Genomic DNA, 7569 nt, shown 5'->3' with positions numbered 1-7569 from the left:
GACCCATACAATATGGCGGAGGTGATCCCGTGCCACCTCGGGGATTAGGTTGTAAAAGACTGTACCTCCTGTGTGTCGCAAGCTCTGCCTCTCTTTCTCTCTCGGACCACTTGTTCAGGGGAAGGCCAGCTGCCACATCATGGCAGCCCGATGGAGAGGCCCAGGGGGTAAGAAACTGAAGCCTCCAGCCGGCAGCCAGGGGAGTGACCTTGGAAATGGATCCACCAGCCAACTTGTGGACTGCAGCCTCATGAGGGGCTCATGAGCCAGAGCCACCCAGCTAAGCCGCTCCTGGACTCTTGACCCTCAGAAGCTGTGTGGGATCCTAAATGTTGGATGTTGTACGCTGCTGAGTTTTGGGGTCATTTGTAGATGATCAGTACCGATCTGTATTAAACACTCAAGCAGAAATGTCAGGTAGGCAGCTGGTCTCCAAGTCTGGAATTCAGGGAGGCAGTTCAGGTCGGGATATAAATTGGGGGGCTGATATACAAGTGACACTAAAAGCCGCCCAGAGCAGATTCTTCCTTCTGAGGAAGCTTTTCCAGCTTCTCCACTTCGGTGCCGGGTCAGATGGTGGCCTGGCCCTAGCTGTGACGCTGTACCGTGCCGACTTTGCTTTGTGCCCGATCCCTCATTAGGTTCTGAAACAACTTTGTTTTCTCTGTATCTGCTTCTGAGTCTGGCATAAACCGTAGGTACTCAATAAATGTTCTCGGAAAGCACAAACACGTGCTGGGCCTTGGAAGGAGAAACAGACTCTGTAAGTTTTCTGGTGGAAATCCCTTCCGGGGCAATGTCCACCTGCCGGCTTTGGCCTCTCAGAGCCTCTGGGGCCACTCCCTGCCTTGGAAGGCCCTGTTGCCCTCATGTGCAGCCAGAAAAATCCAGCATTAGTATTCTCCGGGAGCCCTCAATCAAGGACGCTTACCTCTTACAGAGTGTGTGTGTGGGGGGGTGGATCATTCCAGATCGTGTGTTTTGAATGGTTTCTTACAGTGTCCCCTTGGGATTAAGCCCAGTCACCTTTTGTGATAGTCAGTTTATCAACAGTCCTTTCCTGGCTGCCTTCCCTTCCCTGGATCACCTTCCCGCTCTCCCGCGGGGTCCCCTGTACTTCGAAATCCTTCTCCCAGGACCACGCTCCCACTGTGACCGTGGAGAAGCAGAATTGGGATAGCCGGAGAAGCAAAGCCTTCCCAAGCCAGGAAATGGCCCTGAGGCACAGGGCTGCGCAGTACACACAGGGTTCTGGAGGAGCCAGGTCCCCAAGAGTATGACCTTGACCGATCAGCAGAGAAGACAGGGAGCTTTCCAATGCTGGCCCCGGTTTTGGAGTGTTGCTGAGCCACAGCAGGCGGGGTGACCTCTGCCCGTGGCCTGGAGCTCTGACCAGGCAGGGTCTCCTTCTTCCTTGAAAAGGGAGAGTGGTCTAGGGTGACGCCGGCTGCCTCAGCTCGCAGCCTGCCTCTGGCTCCACTGGAGGCACAGGAAGCTGTCTGCGTGGGGAGATGCTCTCCGGCCTGGATGGCTTTGTGGACATGCTGGCAGTCAGTGCTCTCCTCCCAGCGGCTTAAGGGGAGCAGTGGCATTGGGGTAAGACAGCGGAGGCCTCCTCATGGTGGCCGATGGCTGGTTCTTAGGGTGCCCACTTTCCACCCAGCCTCCCCTCTGCCCGGGACCTCTTCAGCTCGGGGCTTCTAATTCTCCCACTTGGCTCTCGGATTCCTTTCATCACCTCCCCGTGTCCTGAGGGCTGTAGCCTTGGGCTGGCCGGGCCTGGGGGCCCAGAGCAGCCTCGCAAACAGATTCATTCACCTGGCTGAGCACCCACCGTGTGCTTTCCTGCACACAAATTCACCAAAGCCTCCTAACAAGGCCAAGGGAGTGTCAGTCCCCGGGTTCACCCTCTTCCTCTCTCCTCTGCCCTGATCCTGGGAGCCCTGTCTATGCGGACTGCAGACACTAGGCTCTCTTGACTCAGGCTGCTGGTTGGGGGCTGCAGAGGGCAGCAGCTGTAAGGGCAGGGGAAAGAGAGGGTGGGGGAGCTCCCTGACACCCCCCTTTCCCCTCCCTGGCCACAGCTGCCTCTTCCATCAGAGGCTCCGTTCCTCTGCTTTCTCCACGACAGGGTGACATCTCTGATTTCCTCCGGGCCGCTCACACCTGCTACAGCTCCGGGAGTTTCGCTGCCCCTGTGGTGTCCTGTCCTTGTCCCCATCTACGTAAAAGGTCATCTCCGGGGCCAGCCACATTACAGGCGCCCTGTGCAGCCCCCTGTGGGTTAAACGCTCCCCTGTCGTCATCTTGACATTCTTAATACTTTTCGAACAAGGGGCCTGCGTTTTCATGTTGTGCCGGACCCACAAACGGCCTCTCCTGGTGCCTCAGTCCAGCTTTCTGGGTGGGCTGCAGGGGGTCATCCACTTCCTGCCAGGTCCGCTTTAGCTCAGGCAGATGGCATTTGAAAGAAGTCCAATAACTGGCCACATGCGACTCAAGGGCAGGGCTGGGATTCGAACCCAGGACCCCCGTCTGCGCAGCCCATGCTCTTAGCGGTCTGAGGAGTCCAGTGGAGTGGAAATTGGCAGCATTTTGCATACACACTGATTGCTTCTTCTTTGATGGGAAAGTGACGAGGCTTCCCGGGGCCTCTATTTCTCTGCTCATGATTCCGGGTTTCTTCCTGATTGTCTCGGCCCCCGCCTGGTTCAGAGCCTCCCGGCTGCGCTGAATCACTAATGCGGCTGCCCTGACCTCCTGGTGATGGAGGGGCCGCCTCCCCCTGGGCTCCCGAACTGGGTTCCTTTCCCAGCCCCGGCCCGTCACCTCCCTCCCGGGCTGCGGCCGAGAGGCTGTGTGGTCCTGACATGATAGATGAGGAACAGAAATTTGGAAGGGGCTCAATGCTCTTGCCGGCTGCCTCTAATTTTATTTTGAAGGGAAGGAGAAAGAAAGGGGGCACCAGCAGACGGGAGACATTTCCCCTGATGGGGCTGAGCGGTGAATCAAGATAAATGGAGGCTCTTTTCAAATATTTGTTCAGACCACCAGACTCTGTTCTCCAGGCAGACAAATCTGTGCCTGGGGATGCTGGGGGCAAGGTGCAGGAACCCTCGCTGCCTCTGCTGATCAGATGCTGGGGGTTTGGAAGGAGGGTTTCACGTCTCTGTCTTTGGTCCTGGCCTTTCTGGCTAATATGGTCCTTTTGGAGCCCATTGGACTTTGGGAGGTAAAAGGGAGAGACACTGGGGCGCCTGGGCGGCTCAGTTGGTTAAGCGTCCGACCCTTCATTTCACCTCAGGTCACGACCTTACGGTTTGCGGGATCAAGCCCTGCGTCGGCCTCGGCACAGAGAGCTCAGAAGCTGCTTGGGATGCTCTCTCTCCTTCTCTCTCTGCCCCTCCCCCACTCTTTCTCGCTCTCAAAATAAATAAATAAACTTTAAAAAAATGAGGAGGGACGCCTGACTCTGTAATCCGACAAGTCACGTTCATTCGCTCATTCATTTTTTGCAGTCCTGCAGGTACAATCCTGGATCAAACCAGAAGGTTCCTGCCTTTCCGGGAGTAAGCTTGCACATTGCCTAACCACTTCCCGGCTGGGTGACCTTGAACATGCTCCCCAGCCTCTCAGGGCTTCCTTGAATTCCTAGAGACACGGAGAAAATCACACCAATTTTCAGCGTCGATGTGAGCCTCAGAGTTTGTGCAGATAAAGCGCCTCGCCCGAGATCTGCGGCACGATTCAGACCCTAAATATATTAACTGCTACTGTTACTTGACCCGTGCTTGTAGGAGCAACAGGGCTGAAGGATGGGGAGGGTGTGAGGGAATGATCCTGTGTGTAAATGCCCGGTGATGAGGGGGTGCGGGAGGGGGACCCCGAGGCCCCCCACCCCGAGGAAACACAGCTCCGAGAAAATCCCCCTCCCCCTGCCCGAGTCTCAGCAGTCCTGTGTTCCTGCAGGTTTGCAGCCCCAGGGGGGACCCGGCTCTCCTTTGTCCCTCTTTATTTAAAGTCGGAGGGGTGTATAAATCAACGAAAATAATTCACGAGGATCATTAGCGACTCCGAGGCGGCATCTTCTACCGGCAGCTTTAAATTAAAAACAGTGCAAAACTGCGGTTTTTTAAAACACATCAACTCTCTTTCCTCCCCCCTGCCTGCTGTAATCGAAGGCTGCTGGGATCTAATGAAACGAAATTAGCATCTCCAGTCCCCCTCTGGCTACTGGTTACAGGAAGACCTCTTAGAGGTGGAGAGTGGAGGGGAGGTGTGGGCATGGAGAGGAAGCGCCTTCCTTCTCTCCCAGCCCCTGGTCCACTGCCGCCCACCTGCCGCCCACCTGCCTGCCCTGCCTGAGCCCCCGAGCCTCAGGGCACGCAGTGGCCCCGCTGCAGAGGGACCTGTGAGGAGCAAAGTGTTCTCTTGGCCTGTTTTCCCTTCGGGCATCTGCAGAGACTGGCCCAGCCCGGCGGCCCCTACCAGGCCCCTACCTGTGACAGTGACACAACAATGGGGGGGATGTCTCCATCCAAGCCCCTTGCTTACTGTCCCACACCTCCCCTTCCCTCCTCTCCGGCACCTCTAACCTGGTGTCCCCATCATATCCCTAAACATTCAGCCAGCTGGGCAGGGAACCCAGAGACTTTGCCAACGTGGCCGCCCTCTTTCCCCGAGAGGCTGGATAGGTCCTTCCGCCCCTCGGTCTCAGGCGCCTGGGCTGGACCGAGATGCTGCAGCGTTTGTGGGGGAGCCGCTCTTTCTCGTCGGGGGATTGCCTTGTGCCTTGCAGGGTGCTTTGTTCCTTCCTGTCCACTCGATCCAGTGCCCCCCAGTCAATGCAAGAAGGAAGAATGCCCAACGGGTTTCCTGTGCCTCATGGGTAGGGTGCCTCCCTCACAGAGATGCACTGCCCCCCGCCCCTGCCCCCGCCAGCCTCTCTGCTTAACTCTGGCTTTTCTAATGGACTCTTTCCTTCGAAACCCTTGCTAATTCCCAGGGCTGTGATTCTCTGTCGTGTTGTCACTGCCAGGGTGTGTCTGCACTGGGGGTGGCCTGGGTGGGAGGGGGGACAGGAAATTACCCTCCCTGGCAAAGTCCCAATTCCTTAGCATGGCACCCACTGGGAGAGCTGCTGTGATGCCTGAGCCCTTCACTCTGCTCCCCTAGGCTGAGCCACACACCAGCTTCACGGTCCCTGGCTCACGGAGGCCACGCTCTGGTGCCCCTTGACCTGTCAGGTCCCACTGTGGTGATGGCCATCATCGTCTTGAGCATAGCTTGGGCCTTCGGCCGGGGCCTGGTGTTGTCCCCTTTCACAGGCAAAGCTGAGATTCCCAGGGAGGTTATGGTCAGGCAGCGAGTGGGTCGTTCTTCCCAGCCTTGGGCCTTTGCTCTGGAACTTTCTTAAAGCTCTCATTCATTCGTTCATTCCTTTGTTCATTCATTCATTCATTTGTAGATCTGTGCTCTGAGGTTCTTCCCAGTCTGCCAGGGGCTTTCTCCACAGGAGGAGGAGCGTCCTGGCAGGTGCAGCTGGAGGGGAAGGAGGTTTAACTCTCAACTTCCTTCAATGGGGAAGGAGTAAGTGGGCTGAATGCCGTCGTCCCTGGCCCTTCAGCAGGACAGTTGTGAGGCAAAGGGGCCCCTGGCGGGATCGAGCCCAAGTGTCCACGGTGGGAGCAAGCCCAAGGACACACCATTCGTTGTCTCTTTCCACATCCCACTCCCCCTGGCCCCCCACTCCTGCCTCCTGGGTGCACGGTGGTCCTCAGCCCAGACTCTGCTTCCAAGAGGACCCAGACTGAGGCCAATGCCTATACCCGGTCTGGGATGCGGAGAAAAAGAATCGGTGCCTGCTGCAGGCGATGAGATGGAGCACTGTGTCCCCTGACACCCACTTCACCGTCACCGCCACCCCCAGCGGGCAGAGCGCACACGCCTTCAGGAGCCGGGCCACTGGTGAGGACAGAGCAGGAGACCAGCTCCACGGCCCTCCAGGCTCTCCAGTCCAGACCAGCTTCCTGCAGAGTGGGAAAGGAGTGCAGTCTCTCCCTGGGTGCAGCATGACAACACCGGGAGCAGGGTAGGGGGTGGGGACACTGCAGAGACTCTCTGAGTTGGCTGGCCTTGCCGAGCACCAGCTCGGGGGTCACCGCTCTGAGCAGGAGCAGCCGGTAGCACAGGGTATGTTTCCCTGGGTGGGCCGGACCCCTGGGGGCTTGAGCAGGGTGGGGGCTGCTCCCCCTGCTGGACTGACTAGCCGGACAACTTACCTACCTGTGTGTTTCCTACTCAGCCTCCTACACTGTTCTGCAGGTGACAAGTGCGCACACTCAGCATGCGTCGAAAATGACCCCCAAGCCCCCACATCAAACCCAGAAAACACCCCTGATGGACGGGTCCAGGCTGCTCGGCGGCTGCCCACTTCCCCTCTCTGGACCAGCATGGCTGAGTGCCCTGCCGTCCTTGGGGTGGTTGATGGATGGGGAGGAGAGGCAGGGAGAATGACAGCCAATCTTGGGGTGGGGACCCCCATCCCTGTCCCAGACAATGCCCTGAATTGTTAAGGTCTTCATCCCTGGCCCACCAGCTTTCGGCTCAGCCCCCTTCCCCGAACACACAGCCACCTCCTGCCCTCCCTGCCCTGACTCCTCCTCCCCCCCCCTCCCCACCCCAGTCCCGACCCGCCTGGAGGCCTGGGTGGCAACCATATGTTTAGGATGCTTGGATTGCTGCAGTTGTGAGCCAGAAGGGCTGTTTGGGAAAGGGTACTCAGTCAAAGCTGTGTTTATATACACAGGGGCCGGCGTCTTTTTATTATGCATAATTATACGCTTCTTAATGCACAGGCTTTCCAGCCGTGTTTCCTTCCCCCGGTGAAGCCGCAGCTGGGCGGGTGTGTCAGGGCGGGTGGGGGCCCAGAGACGGTTGCCCTCCTCTCCTCGGCTCGGGGAGCTGTGAGCCCCGAGCACGGCGGGTCCGTCTGATAGATGGCTGCTTGCTTGCTCTAACTGAGAACTAATTCTTCCGAGGGGATCTGGGGAGATGAGCCGCAGCAGTGCCGACGTGGAAATGTTGCAGAGCGGGAGGTGAAGCCTCCTCTCTCTCCCTCTTTGTCTTTGAGCCGCAGCCTCGGATTTGCACTCCTCACCTCCTCCTGGAAGGAAAACGTTAGATCTTTCCCGCACGGCGGTTTCAAGAGCCTGCCCTTTGCGATTCTCTTCTAAACTTCACAAACTTGACTCCAAAGGCTGACATAGTCATTTATTAGACCCCGAATGTTACAGTGCAGGTGAGGCTTCTGATGCTAAGAAGGATGATGACGATGATGGCAGTTTTCTGTTCGCCTAGTGTAACAGCGATGCCCTGGGTTTGAATCCAGACTCCACCATGTACACCGCGTATTAGCCGTGTGACCTTGGGCTTGCCATTGAACCTCTCTGAGCCCTGGTCTCCCCGTTGGTGAAATGGGGAGGACAGTAGTTCCTACACCGTGTCCGGCACCTGGCGCAGTGCCTGGCACATAGGAAAGGCTTTGTAAATGATGATTTGGGCTTCATC

The 7569-nt window shown here is 57.5% G+C and overlaps 1 long non-coding RNA gene across 1 annotated transcript; it reads right to left on the bottom strand.

Moving 5' to 3' along the window:
• Positions 1-3478: 3478 nt before the first annotated feature.
• LOC123381961 lies at positions 3479-4450 on the bottom strand. Its single transcript, XR_006589623.1, has 2 exons — positions 4349-4450; positions 3479-3651 (listed from the first exon to the last, which is right to left on the bottom strand). It is a non-coding gene; the product is annotated as an uncharacterized LOC123381961 (long non-coding RNA).
• Between the last annotated feature and the right edge of the window lie 3119 nt (positions 4451-7569).

This window comes from Felis catus, chromosome E1, assembly GCF_018350175.1.
Source record: "Felis catus isolate Fca126 chromosome E1, F.catus_Fca126_mat1.0, whole genome shotgun sequence".
NCBI lineage: Eukaryota > Metazoa > Chordata > Mammalia > Carnivora > Felidae > Felis > Felis catus.
Note: the sequence above shows the minus strand (reverse complement) of the source record. Positions and strands in the feature narration are given on the sequence as shown.